At 38.3% G+C, this 14,677-nt stretch overlaps 1 protein-coding gene and 1 long non-coding RNA gene across 7 annotated transcripts in view; one reads left to right on the top strand and one right to left on the bottom strand.

Annotated features, from left to right (window-relative positions):
• The window catches only part of LOC119524585 (zinc finger protein 883-like), a 77,651-nt gene extending 64,811 nt beyond the window's left edge, over positions 1–12,840 (bottom strand). For all 6 annotated transcript variants that reach the window (XR_005214856.1, XR_005214855.1, XM_037823287.1 and 3 more), the window contains exon 1: positions 12,602–12,840. The gene's annotated coding sequence lies outside the window, so the exon portion shown is untranslated. The remainder of the gene's footprint in view (positions 1–12,601) is intronic.
• Positions 12,841–12,984: 144 nt separating this feature from the next.
• LOC119524598 lies at positions 12,985–14,360 on the top strand. Its single transcript, XR_005214859.1, has 3 exons — positions 12,985–13,099; positions 13,831–13,922; positions 14,068–14,360. It is a non-coding gene; the product is annotated as an uncharacterized LOC119524598 (long non-coding RNA).
• Positions 14,361–14,677: the final 317 nt, after the last annotated feature.

The raw sequence follows: 14,677 nt of genomic DNA, 5'->3' as shown, positions 1-14,677 counted from the left end.
GTTTTAAAAGTTCAACTTCCTGTGAGACCAAGGGAAAAGATGTTTATTTGTGGCAGGTACTATATATTTAACTCATAGAGTTTGTTCAAATACCATAATGACATGGACGTTTGAATAAGAAGTGAGACCTGGTAGGTTTGTACAGTTTAGTGTGAAACAGCAACACATCCCAAAGTAATTTGGGGAAAGAATAAAAATATATATGGAAGATGGCAGACTGGTGAGCTGTATGTTTTAGTTACTCCTCCAGGAAAGTAGGTAGAAAGCCAGGAACTGCGTGGACTGGACACCACAGAGCAATCTGACTTTGGGCATACTTCATACAACACTCATGAAAACGTGGAACTGCTGAGATCAGCGAAATCTGTAAGTTTTCACGGCCAGGGGACCCGCGCCCCTCCCTGCCAGGCTCAGTCCCGGGGGAGGAGGGGCTGTCAGCTCCGGGAAGGAGAAGGGAGAACTGCAGTGGCAGCCCTTATCGGAAACTCATTCTACTGATCCAAACTCCAATCATAGATAGACTGAGACCAGACACCAGAGAATCTGAGAGCAGCCAGCCCAGCAGAGAGGAGACAGGCATAGAAAAACAACAACACGAAAAACTCCAAAATAAAAGCGGAGGATTTTTGGAGTTCTGGTGAACATAGAAAGGGGAAGGGCCCTGAGGCGCATATGCAAATCCCGAAGAAAAGCTGATCTCTCTGCCCTGTGGACCTTTCCTTAATTGCCCTGGTTGCTTTCTCTGTTAGCATTTCAATAACCCATTAGATCATTGAGGAGGGCCCGTTTTTTTTTTTTTTTTAAATCCTTTTTTCTTTTTCTAAAACAATTACTCTAAGAAGCCCAATACACAAAGCTTCAAAGACTTGCAATTTGGGCAGGTCAAGTCAACAGCAGAACTAGGAGAGCTCTGAGACAAAACGCAATAATCCAGTGGCTGAGAAAATTCACTAAACACCACAACCTCCCAAGAAAAGGGTGTGTCCGCTCACAGCCATCATCCTGGTGGACAGGAAACACTCCTGCCCTTCGCCAGCCCCATAGCCCAGAACTGCCCCAGACAACCCAGTGTGATGGAAGTGCTTCAAATAACAGGCACACACCACAAAACTGGGAGTGGACATTAGCCTTCCCTGCAACCTCACCTGATTGTCCCAGAGTTGGGAAGGTAGAGCAGTGTGAATTAACAAAGCCCCATTCAGCCATCATTTCAGCAGACTGGGAGCCTCCCTACACAGCCCAGCAGAGTAGAACTGCCCTGGGGGGATGGCACTCACCTGTGACATAGCACAGTCATCCCTCAACAGAGGACCCGGGGTGCACGGCCTGGAAGAGGGGCCCACTTGCAAGTCTCAGGAGCCATACGCCAATACCAAGGACTTGTGGGTCAGTGGCAGAGACAAACTGTGGCAGGACTGAACTGAAGGATTAGACTATTGCAGCAGCTTTAGAACTATAGGACCACCAGGGAGATTTGATTGTTAGAGCCACCCCCCCCTCCCTGACTGCCCAGGGAACTCCAAATAGAATAAATCCAAATAAACCCACTCCGAGACATATACTGATCACACTGTCAAACACAGAAGAGAAGGAGCAAGTTCTGAAAGCAGCAAGAGAAAAGCAATTCACCACATACAAAGGAAACAGCATAAGACTAAGTAGTGACTACTCAGCAGCCACCATGGAGGCGAGAAGGCAGTGGCACGATATATTTAAAATTCTGAGTGAGAAAAATTTCCAGCCAAGAATACTTTATCCAGCAAAGTTCTCCTTCAAATTTGAGGGAGAGCTTAAATTTTTCACAGACAAACAAATGCTGAGAGAATTTGCTAACAAGAGACCTGCCCTACTGGAGATACTCAAGGGAGCCCTACAGACAGTGAAACAAAGAAAGGACAGAGAGACTTGGAGAAAGGTTCAGTACTAAAGACATTCGGTATGGGTACAATAAAGGATATTAATAGACAGAGGGGAAAAATATGACAAACATAAACCAAAGGATAAGATGGCTGATTCAAGAAATGCCTTCACGGTTATAACGTTGAATGTAAATGGATTAAACTCCCCAATTAAAAGATATAGATTCGCAGAATGGATCAAAAAAAATGAACCATCAATACGTTGCATACAAGAGACTCATCTTAGACACAGGGACACAAAGAAACTGAAAGTGAAAGGATGGAAAAAAATATTTCATGCAAGCTACAGCCAAAAGAAAGCAGGTGTAGCAATATTAATCTCAGATAAAATAGACTTCAAATGCAGGGATGTTTTGAGAGACAAAGAAGGCCACTACATACTAATAAAAGGGGCAATTCAGCAAGAAGAAATAACAATCGTAAATGTCTATGCACCCAACCAAGGTGCCACAAAATACATGAGAGAAACACTGGCAAAACTAAAGGAAGCAATTGATGTTTCCATAATAATTGTGGGAGACTTCAACACATCACTCTCTCCTATAGATAGATCAACCAGACAGAAGACCAATAAGGAAATTGAAAACCTAAACAATCTGATAAATGAATTAGATTTAACAGACATATACAGGACATTACATCCCAAATCACCAGGATACACATACTTTTCTAGTGCTCATGGAACTTTCTCCAGAATAGATCATATGCTGGGACATAAAACAAGCCTCAATAAATTTAAAAAGATTGAAATTATTCAAAGCACATTCTCTGACCACAATGGAATACAATTAGAAGTCAATAACCATCAGAGACTTAGAAAATTCACAAATACCTGGAGGTTAAACAACACACTCCTAAACAATCAGTGGGTTAAAGAAGAAATAGCAAGAGAAATTGCTAAATATATAGAGACGAATGAAAATGAGAACACAACATACCAAAACCTATGGGATGCAGCAAAAGCAGTGCTAAGGGGGAAATTTATAGCACTAAACGCATATATTAAAAAGGAAGAAAGAGCCAAAATCAAAGAACTAATGGATCAACTGAAGAAGCTAGAAAATGAACAGGAAACCAATCCTAAACCAAGTACAAGAAAAGAAATAACAAGGATTAAAGCAGAAATAAATGACATAGAGAACAAAAAAACAATAGAGGATAAATATCACCAAAAGTTGGTTCTTTGAGAAGATCAACAAGATTGACAAGCCCCTAGCTAGACTGACAAAATCAAAAAGAGAGAAGACACATATAAACAAAATAATGAATGAAAAAGGGGACATAACTGCAGATCCTGAAGAAATTAAAAAAATTATAAGAGGATATTATGAACAACTGTATGGCAACAAACTGGATAATGTAGAGGAAATGGACAATTTCCTGGAAACATATGAACAACCTAGACTGACCAGAGAAGAAACAGAAGACCTCAACCAACCCATCACAAGCAAAGAGATCCAATCAGTCATCAAAAATCTTCCCACAAATAAATGCCCAGGGCCAGATGGCTTCACAGGGGAATTCTACCAAACTTTCCAGAAAGAACTGACACCAATCTTACTCAAACTCTTTCAAAACATTGAAGAAAATGGAACACTACCTAACTCATTTTATGAAGCTAACATCAATCTAATACCAAAACCAGGCAAAGATGCTACAATAAAGGAAAACTACCGGCCAATCTCCCTAATGAAAATAGATGCAAAAATCCTCAACAAAATACTTGCAAATCGAATCCAAAGACACATTAAAAAAATCATACACCATGACCAAGTGGGGTTCATTCCAGGCATGCAAGGATGGTTCAACATAAGAAAATCAATCAATGTATTACAACACATTAACAAGTCAAAAGGGAAAAATCAATTGATCATCTCAATAGATGCTGAAAATGCATTTGACAAAATCCAACATCCCTTTTTGATAAAAACACTTCAAAACGTAGGAATTGAAGGAAACTTACTCAACATGATAAAGAGCATATATAAAAAACCCACAGCCAGCATAGTACTCAATGGTGAGAGACTGAAAGCCTTCCCTCTAAGATCAGGAATAAGACAAGGATGCCCGCTATCACCGCTGTTATTCAACATTGTGCTGGAAGTGCTAGCCAGGGCAATCCGGCAAGACAAAGAAATAAAAGGCATCCAAATTGGAAAAGAAGAAGTAAAACTGTCATTGTTTGCAGATGATATGATCTTATATCTAGAAAACCCTGAGAAATCGACGATACAGCTACTAGAGCTAATAAACAAATTTAGCAAAGTAGCGGGATACAAGGTTAATGCACATAAGTCAGTAATGTTTCTATAAGCTAGAAATGAACAAACTGAAGAGACACTCAAGAAAAAGATACCATTTTCAATAGCAACTAAAAAAATCAAGTACCTAGGAATAAAGTTAACCAAAGATGTAAAAGACCTATACAAAGAAAACTACATAACTCTACTAAAAGAAATAGAAAGGGACCTTAAAAGATGGAAAAATATTCCATGTTCAGGGATAGGAAGGCTAAATGTCATTAAGATGTCAATTCTACCCAAACTCATCTACAGATTCAATGCAATCCCAATCAAAATTCCAACAACCTACTTTGCAGACTTGGAAAAGCTAGTTATCAAATTTATTTGGAAAGGGAAGATGCCTCGAATTGCTAAAGACACTCTAAAAAAGAAAAACGAAGTGGGAGGACTTACACTCCCTGACTTTGAAGCTTATTATAAAGCCACAGTTGCCAAAACAGCATGGTACTGGCACAAAGATAGACATATAGATCAATGGAATCGAATTGAGAATTCGGAGATAGACCCTCAGATCTATGGCCGACTGATCTTTGATAAGGCCCCCAAAGTCACTGAACTGAGTCATAATGGTCTTTTCAACAAATGGGGCTGGGAGAGTTGGATATCCATATCCAAAAGAATGAAAGAGGACCCCTACCTCACCCCCTACACAAAAATTAACTCAAAATGGACCAAAGATCTCAATATAAAAGAAAGTACCATAAAACTCCTAGAAGATAATGTAGGAAAACATCTTCAAGACCTTGTATTAGGCGGCCACTTCCTAGACTTTACACCCAAAGCACAAGCAACAAAAGAGAAAATAGATAAATGGGAACTCCTCAAGCTTAGAAGTTTCTGCACCTCAAAGGAATTTCTCAAAAAGGTAAAGAGGCAGCCAACTCAATGGGAAAAAATTTCTGGAAACCATGTATCTGATAAAAGACTGATATCTTGCATATATAAAGAAATCCTAAAACTCAAGGACAATAGTACAGTCGGCCCAATTATAAAATGGGCAAAAGATATGAAAAGACAGTTCTCTGAAGAGGAAATACAAATGGCCAAGAAACACATGAAAAAATGTTCAGCTTCACTAGCTATTAGAGAGATGCAAATTAAGACCACAATGAGATACCATCTAACACCGGTTAGAATGGCTGCCATTAAACAAACAGGAAACTACAAATGCTGGAGGGGATGTGGAGAAATTGGAACTCTTATTCACTGTTGGTGGGACTGTATAATGGTTCAGCCACTCTGGAAGTCAGTCTGGCAGTTCCTTAGAAAACTAGATACAGAGTTACCATTCGATCCAGCGATTGCACTTCTCGGTATATACCCGGAAGATCAGAAAGCAGTGACACGAACAGATATCTGCACGCCAATGTTCATAGCAGCATTATTCACAATTGCCAAAAGATGGAAACAACCCAAATGTCCTTCAACAGATGAGTGGATAAATAAAATGTGGTATATACACACGATGGAATACTACGCGGCAGTAAGAAGGAACGATCTCGTGAAACATATGACAACATGGATGAACCTTGAAGACATAATGCTAAGCGAAATAAGCCAGGCACAAAAAGAGAAATATTATATGCTACCACTAATGTCAACTTTGAAAAATGTAAAACAAATGGCTTATAATGTAGAATGTAGGGGAACTAGCAATAGAGAGCAATTAAGGAAGGGGGAACAATAATCCAAGGAGAACAGATAAGCTATTTAACGTTCTGGGGATGCCCAGGAATGACTATGGTTTGTTAATTTCTGATGGATATAGTAGGAGCAAGTTCACAGAAATGTTGCTATATTATGTAACTTTCTTGGGGTAAAGTAGGAACATGTTGGAAGTTAAGCAGTTATCTTAGGTTAGTTGTCTTTTTCTTACTCCCTTGTTATGGTCTCTTTGAAATGTTCTTTTATTGTATGTTTGTTTTCTTTTTAACTTTTTTTTCATACAGTTGATTTAAAAAAGAAGGGAAAGTTAAAAAAAAAAAAAAAAAAGGAAAAAAGAAAAGATGCAGTGCCCCCTTGAGGAGCCTGTGGAGAATGCAGGGGTATTCGCCTACCCCACCTCCATGGTTGCTAACATGACCACAGACATGGGGGACTGGTGGTTTGGTGGGTTGAGTCCTCTACCACAGGTTTTACCCTTGGGAAGACGGTTGCTGCAAAGAAGAGGCTAGGCCTCCCCATGGTTGTGCCTAGGAGCCTCCTCCCGGGTGCCTCTTTGTTGCTCAGATGTGGCCCTGTCTCTCTGGCTAAGCCAACTTGAAAGGTGGGATCACTGCCCTCCCCCCTACGTGGGATCAGACACCCAGGGGAGTGAATCTCCCTGGCAGCGTGGAGTGTGACTCCCGGGGAGGAGTGTAGGCCTGGCATCGTGGGACGGAGAACATCTTCTTGACCAAAAGGGGGATGTGGGGGGAAATGAGGTGAGCTTCGGTGGCAGAGAGAATCCAGGGGGAGCCGAGGGGTCACTCTGGTGGGCACTCTTACGCACACTTTAGACAACCCTTTTTAGGTTCTAAAGAATTGGGGTAGCTGGTGGTGGATGCCTGAAACTATCAAACTACAACCCAGAACCCATGAATCTCGAAGACAGCTGTATAAAAATGTAGCTTATGAGGGGTGACAAGGGGATTGGGAAAGCCATAAGGACCACACTCCACTTTGTTTAGTTTATGGATGAATGAGTAGAAAAATAGGGGAAGGAAACAAACAGACAAAGGTACCCAGTGTTCTTTTTTACCTCAATTGCTCTTTTTCACTCTAATTATTATTCTTGTTATTCTTGTGTGTGTGCTAATGAAGGTGTCAGGGATTGATTTGGGTGATGAATGTACAACTATGTAATGGTACTGTGAACAATCGAAAGTATGATTTGTTTTGTATGACTTCGTGGTATATGAATATATCTCAATAAAATGAAGATTAAAAAAAAAAAAAAAAAAGACATAATGCTGAGCAAAATAAGCCAGGCACAAAAAGAGAGATATTGTATGTTACCACTAATGTGAATTCTGTGAAAAATATACAATGTTTTATAGTGTAGAATGTAGGGGACCTAGAGATACCAATTAGTGGAGCGGGAATGATAATCTAATAAGAACAGATAAACTATGGAGGGTAATCTCAATGTTATGGGAATGCACAGGAATGATTATGGTTTGTAAACTTTCTTGGATATAGTAAGATCATGTTGGAAGCAATAGTTATTTTAGGTTTTTTTTTTCTCTTATGCCTTTGTTTTCTTAGGGGTTGTTAATTTTCTTGGGGTATGGTAGGAACATGTTGGAAGCAATGTAGTTATTTTAGATTATTTGCTTTTCTTACTCCTCTGTTTGGACATGGTTTATTAATTTTCTTGGGGTATGGTAGGAACATATTGGAAACAAAGTAGTTATTTTAGGTTATTTGTTTTCCTTAATCCATTGCTTTGTTTGAAATGTTGTGGGGTTTTTTTGGTTGTTGTTTGCCTGTTTGTTTTTAATGTTTTGATAAACAAAGTTAAAAAACTGAAAAAAATCAGTAGAAAAATGGGAGTAAAAACTAAATGACAAATAGGGTGGGATGGGGGTATGGTTTGGGTATTCTCTTTTCACTTTTATTTTTTATTCTTATTCTGATTCTTTCTGATGTAAGGAAAATGTTCAGAAATAGATTGTGGTGATGAACGCATAACTATATGACCATACTGTGAACAGCTGATTGTATACCATGGATGACTGTATGGTTTGTGAATATATTTCAATAAAACTGAATTGAAAAAAAAAAAAAATATATATATATATATATATATATATATATGCAGGGCCCCCCTCAGGAGGAAGGGGAAAATGTGTGAGTGTTGGACTTCCTAACCTGGATTGTTGCTGATATTCTCACAAACACTGAGGATTAGCAGTTTGGTATACCAAGCCCTCTTTCTTGGGGCTTCCCCTCAGGGAGATTTTCACTGCAAAGGAGAGACTAAACCTGTTTATAATTGTGCCTAAGAGTCTCACCACTGAGTACCTCTTTGTTGCTTGGATGTGGCCCTCTCTCTTCAGCTAACTCAACATGGCAGGTGAACTCACTGGCCTCCCTCCTATGTGGGACCTGACGCCCAGCAGTGTAAATCTCCCTGGCAAAGAATTTGACTCCTGAGGATGAATCTGGACCCAACGTCGTGGGATTGAGAACATCTTCTTGATCAGAAGGGGGATGTGAAATGAAACAAAATAAAGTTTCAGTGGCTGTGAGATTCCAATGAATTGAGAGGTCACTCGACTCGGGTGGGCACTGTTATACACTATATACGTAACCCTTTTTAGAGTTTAATGTTCTGGAATACCTAGAAGTAAATACCTGAAACTATCAAACTGCAACCCAGTTGCCTTGACTCTTGAAGACGATTGTATAACAATGCAGCTTACAAGCAGTGACAGTGTGATTGTGAAAGCCTCATGGATCACACTCCCTTTATCCAATGTACAGATGGATGAGCAGAAAAATGGGGACAAAAACGAAATGAAAAACATGGTGGGAAGCAATGCAATTATTTTAGGTTATTTGGTTTTTCTTATTGCTATCTGTTGGTTTTGTTTGGAATTTTTTTATTGTTTGCTTTTTAATTTTCTGGAAGTTAAAAAAACAAAAATAAACAAAAATAAAAGAAATTAGGGTGGGGGATGATTTAGGAGTTCCTTTTTACTTTTATTTTTTATTCTTATTTTTACTTTTTATGGTATAAAGAAAATGTTCAAAAAATAGATTGGGGTGATGAATGCACAACTATATGATGTTGCTATTAACAGTTGGTTGTACACGATGACTGTATGATATGTGAATATCTCAATAAAACTGAATAAAACAAAACAGAATCAACAAAATCAGAAGTTGATCCCTAGAGAAAATCAATAAAAATGATGGACCCTTAGCTAGATTGACAGAGAAAAAAGGATGCAAATAAATAAAATCAGAAATGGGAGGGATGATCTTACAACTGACCCCACAGAAATAAGAGATCACAAGAGGATACTAGGAGATGGTGTATGCCAACAAACTAGAGCACTTAGATGAAGTGGACAACTTTCTAAAACCACATGGACAACCTACACTGACAAAAGAAGAAATAGAAGACATCAAAAAAGTGAATCAGTAATAAAAAATCTCCCAGCAAAGAAAAGCCCAGTAACAGACAACTTCACCAATTAACTCTAATAAGTATTTCAGTAAGAATACCAGTCCTGCTCAAAGTCTTCCCAAAACTTGAGGAAGGACTACTATATGTCATTCTACGGAACAAACATCACCATACTACCAAAGCCAGACAACAATACTACAACAAAAGAAAACCTCAGACCAATCTCTCTAATGAATATAGATGCAAAAACCCTCAAAAAACACTTGCAAGTCAAATCCACTAGCACAGTAAAAGAATGATACACCATGATACGGTTGTTTTTACCCCAGGTATGCAAGGGAGGTTCAATACAAGAAAATCAAGTCATATAATATACCACATTAACAAGTCAAAGAGGAAAAACCACAGAATCATCTTGATTGATGCAGAAAACACATGTGACAAATCAAACATCCTTTCTAGATAAAAACACCTGGAAAGATAGGAACAGAAGGAAATTTTCTCAACATGATAAAAGGCATATACAAAAAACATACAGCTAACATCATACTCCATGGGGATAGATTGACAGCCTTCTCTCTAAGATCTGGAACAAGACAAGGATGCCCATTCTCACTGTTCTTATTCAACATTGTACTGGAAATTCCAGCTGAAGCAATTAGGCAAGAAAAAGAAAAGGCATCCAAATTGGAAAGGAAGAAGTCAAACATTTGCTCTTTGCAAATCACATGACCCTGTAGTTAGAAAATTCTGGAAAAAAAGAAGGAGAAAGCAACTTGAGCTAATAAACAGATTCAGCAAACTAGCAAGATACATGATCAACGCACAATAATCAATGGGGTTTCTATAAATCAGTAATGAGCCATCTGAGGAGGTAATGAAAGAATAAAAATCCATGCACAAAAACAACTAAAAGACTCAAATATCTAGGAGTAAACTCAACCAAGGATGAAAAGAACTTCACAGAAAACTACAAAACATTGTTGAAAAAAAATCAAAGAAGATGTAAATAAATGGAAAGACATTCCGTGTTCATGCAGTGGAAGGCTAAATAGATGTCCTTAAGATGTAAATTCTACCCAAATTGATCTACAGAGGCAACATGACATCAATCCAAAACCCAACAGCTGGCTTTGCAGACCTAGAAAATTAATAACCAAGTTTATTTGGAAGAACAAGGTGCCCTGAACAGCTAAAAACATCTTGAAAAAGAAAAATAAAGTTGAAGGTCTCACACTTCCTGGCTTTAAAGCATATTAAAAAGCAATAGTGGTCAAAACAGAAAGGTATTGGCCTAAGGAGAGAGATACTGGCCAATGGGATCAAACTGAAAGTTCAGCAAAGACCCTCTCACCTCCAGCCAATTGATTTCTGATTAGGCAATGGAGTCCACTCACTGGGACAGAACAGCCTCTTCAACAAATGGTGCCAGGAGAACTAGATAGCCATTATCAAAAACAATGAAAGAGACTCTCTATTTCATTCATTACACGGAAATTAACTCAATATGGATCAAAGACATAAAACAATAGAGCTAGCACCATACAACCATAAAAAAAATCTTAAAGATCATGTGGTAGGAGGTGTTTTCCTGGACCTTACACCCAAACCAAAAGCAATGAAAGAAATCAAAGGACTTTGTCAAGAAAGTAAAAAGGCAGCCTAGGCAATGGGAGAAAATATTCAGAAACTACCTATCTGATAAGCATTAAATATCCAGAATATATAAAGAAATCCTACAACTCAACAACAAAAAGACGAACAACCTAATTAAAAAATGGTCAAAAGACATGGATAAACACTTTTCCAAAGAAGAAATACAAATGGGTTTTATTTTTTTATGTCTATTAGTTTTCATTTGGGGACAATGAAAATGGTTGAAAACTGAATGGGATGATTGCACAAGTAGGTGATTATACTGTGAGACACTGATCGTATACTTTGGATGGAATATATGGTACATGGATATATCTCAATACAATTTGCAGGGATAAAATAGCCAAAATACATGCATAGACACTTGTCCAAAGAAGAAATACAAATGGCTAAAAAGCTTATGAAAAAATGCTCAACTTAACTAGCTGTCAGGGAAATGCATATCAAAACCACAGTGAAATACCATTTCACACATACCAGAATGGCCATTACCAAAATAAGCAGAAAACTACAAATATCCAGAAACTGCCCAAATATCCAGAAACTGATGAGTGGTAAACAAACCGTGATATATACAAATGATGGAATATTGCACAGTAGTAAGAAGGAATGAAGTCATAATGCATGCAAAAATGTGGATGAACCTTTACGACATTATGTTGAATGAAAGAAGTTAGAAATAATAGAACAAATATTCTATAGCCTCACTAATATGAACTAACCACAATGAGCAAACTCTGGGAGTTAATTTCAAGAGCATAGATTATCAGGAGATAGAAAGAGGGTACAAACTAGGGCAACTGATGATTAAGGAGTACAGAATATTTAACAAGGTTGAGTGTACAGGTTTGGGAATGCATAGCACAATACTATAAATGTAATTATCAACAGAGCTGAGTTTGACTACAGTTGAAAGAGAGCGACTGACTAGGGTCATGTATGTCACCAGAAGGAAAGCTATAGCAGAAAACGTGGATGCACAGGTTTCAGTTTTGGGGTGCACTGGCCTTTCTATGCTCTCATTTCCACTCTGTGTGGTGGGAACAATAAGAGGACCTACCTACTATTTACGCTTATAACCCTAGATCCTGCGACCGCACCCCCCCTCCCCAGGATAACCATGAGTAGCAAATTTTACTGACAGAATTTGTCAAGTTGCTTATCCTCTTTTTGCCTAAGGTTTCTCATCTACCAATATGAATAATAATTATGACTATTTCCTATGTAATATTTTGTGAGGAATAACGTGTTAGTACCTTTTAAGTACACAGAGTTTTGTCTGAGGTACACGAAGGTTTCCAGCGAGATTTATTATGACCTGACAATTCTCCTTGCTTTCAAAGGAAAGGTTAACTCCCCTTTCAGAAGTTTTTATCAAATTAGAAAAATGCATGTAAACTGCTAAGATCCATAAGAAGAGCTGAACTAGCAACCCAATAGGCCTATATACAAGTACCTTCAATCACCTAAAATATGTGAGCGATTGCTCACAATTTTAATACCTACTATCTTTTTGAAATTTTAATGCAGTATAATTAGAACAGCAATATCTATACAAATTAGTTTTCACTGATTAAATATAAAATAACATAATTAAAAACTTTTACCTGGTATTCTCGGGCGGGTGCTGCCAGGGCACTCCCCCGCCCCACTCTAGAGGAAGGGCGGCCAGGGTTCACACGGCCCGGGTGGCAGCCGCCGCGCCTCTGGGAAGCCCTCCGCCCGCAGCCGGGCCAGCGACCAGCTCCCGCCAGCCGAGAGGCGGCCTGCGGGAAGGATGGACTCACAAAAGCTCAATTACGAGAGCGTGAGCAATGGACTCAGCTAAGTTGCCGTCGCCACCTTACTTGCGTCACTGCCGCGTGGCGTGCCCCAGGATGTTGCTCCCTTTGTGGTCTCACGTGATCTGAGAACGGGCGGAAGTTCCCGGAAATACGGAACTGTCGCGATAATACGGAACTGTCGCGATAACAGGCCTTTCCAACGGCACAGTGAAAGGAGGAAGGAACGAGTTTCAGGTGTCGTCTGCCCACTCTGACCGGGGAGGCGAGGAGAAGAATGGCAGCCGCAGAAGCCCGTCTCCCTAAACTATCACGACGAGAAAAGTAATGAAATAACCGCCATATTTCATCGATTTTAATATGTATATCCTTTTTTAATATATCTAAAAAGTCAGGATGTGTCTAAAAATGAATGGTGTGTTCTTGCTAAATTTGGCAGCATTTTCTCTTTCCTAGTGACACAGCGATCAAACACAGTAGGTAGAACTCCAACCCAGTTGATGGGGCCTGTGAAGCCAATCCGTCTGGAAGGGTCTGCAGGCAGAGTCCCCTTAGTCCCTGAACTTTTTTAAAAGGCTCAGTGCGGTCATCTGTGGTTTTGGAAAAGCTGCTCTGTGCAATTGCCATGTGGTGGACCCAATCCCAAGCTTCCAAGTTTCCAACTGGAATTGGAAAACTGGGATTCCAGTTTTCCAACCTGGGAAAAGAGACTCTGGAGAGACTTAAGCTTTGACAGAAAAGCGTTTTGTTGCTATATTAAAATCTCTTTTGTAGTTTTATTTTGAGTTAATAATAATTAGCGAGTATCAGTGAATATGGGAACTACCACACGGTGATGCCACATGCGTAAGTTTTCCTTCTCTAAAATATGCCAGTGGTTTTACGTTTTACTTTTAAAGAAATGATCTATGCAATACAAGGGGTCTAACAGTTTTCTAACATATTAAGGCTCCATTTTAGTGTGTCAAATTGCCTTTTTCATGAAGCAAGGGAAGATTTCATATTGGGTAGGTAGTAAAAGAACTTAGTTTTATTTCTTTTTATCCATGTTTCAGGTCTGTGCATTCATGGGTAAGATACAGAGAAAAGAGAATCTAACTGCAATTGCTCTATAAATCTACAAAATCTATTAACTTGATAATACCAAGTATGTATATTTTTATTTTTGGTTACTGCTTCTTAATTTTGGAGGAATACTCTTTATATTAATTTAAGGTGCATTTTTACATTTTCTCAGGATACAGAGGTTTTTCTTCCAGCTTGATTAAAATGTTTATTTTTTTTCTTTCTAGGCTACATCTATGGAATGGCTATAGGACATATGAAGATTTTTTTTGTTGTTTTATTTTTCTTTTATAGCTTATCTAGGGATGTTTTGGTTATTTGGAACTGTTTTACTCAAATATTTGACATCTAAAATCTTTGGCATTGCAGATGATGTAAGTACAATTTTTGCTTGTACATCAATGACGACATAAAATGAAACAAGCTAATAATGAACTATTTGAGTTATTAAAGTGCTACTTTTTAAACCAAATTCCAGGATGAAGTCTGCCCACTTATTATTTTATCTATTTGCTATAAAATAAATTAAATATGACTCTGTGTGCATATTCTCCAAATTGAATTTTCTTGACACAATTATTTTATTTTATTGATTTTTCTATATAACAAAGATTTTTAAATTTTAAAGCAAAAAACCTTTAGACATTTGAACACAATTTTAAGTTTATACAGCCATTTTTCTCTGGTTCTTTATAATCCATGTTTTTAATAGATAGACACCATATTCAGAGCCTCTTAAACTGAAAATCATTGTATAGTCCTGCTCTCTCTTTTTCAGTTTTTCCAAATTTTTGGTCAGTTCTCATAAAAGTTTTATTTATAAGGCTTTATGTACAA

This window comes from Choloepus didactylus (genome assembly GCF_015220235.1).
Source record: "Choloepus didactylus isolate mChoDid1 chromosome 11 unlocalized genomic scaffold, mChoDid1.pri SUPER_11_unloc2, whole genome shotgun sequence".
Lineage (NCBI taxonomy): Eukaryota > Metazoa > Chordata > Mammalia > Pilosa > Megalonychidae > Choloepus > Choloepus didactylus.
Note: the sequence above shows the minus strand (reverse complement) of the source record. Positions and strands in the feature narration are given on the sequence as shown.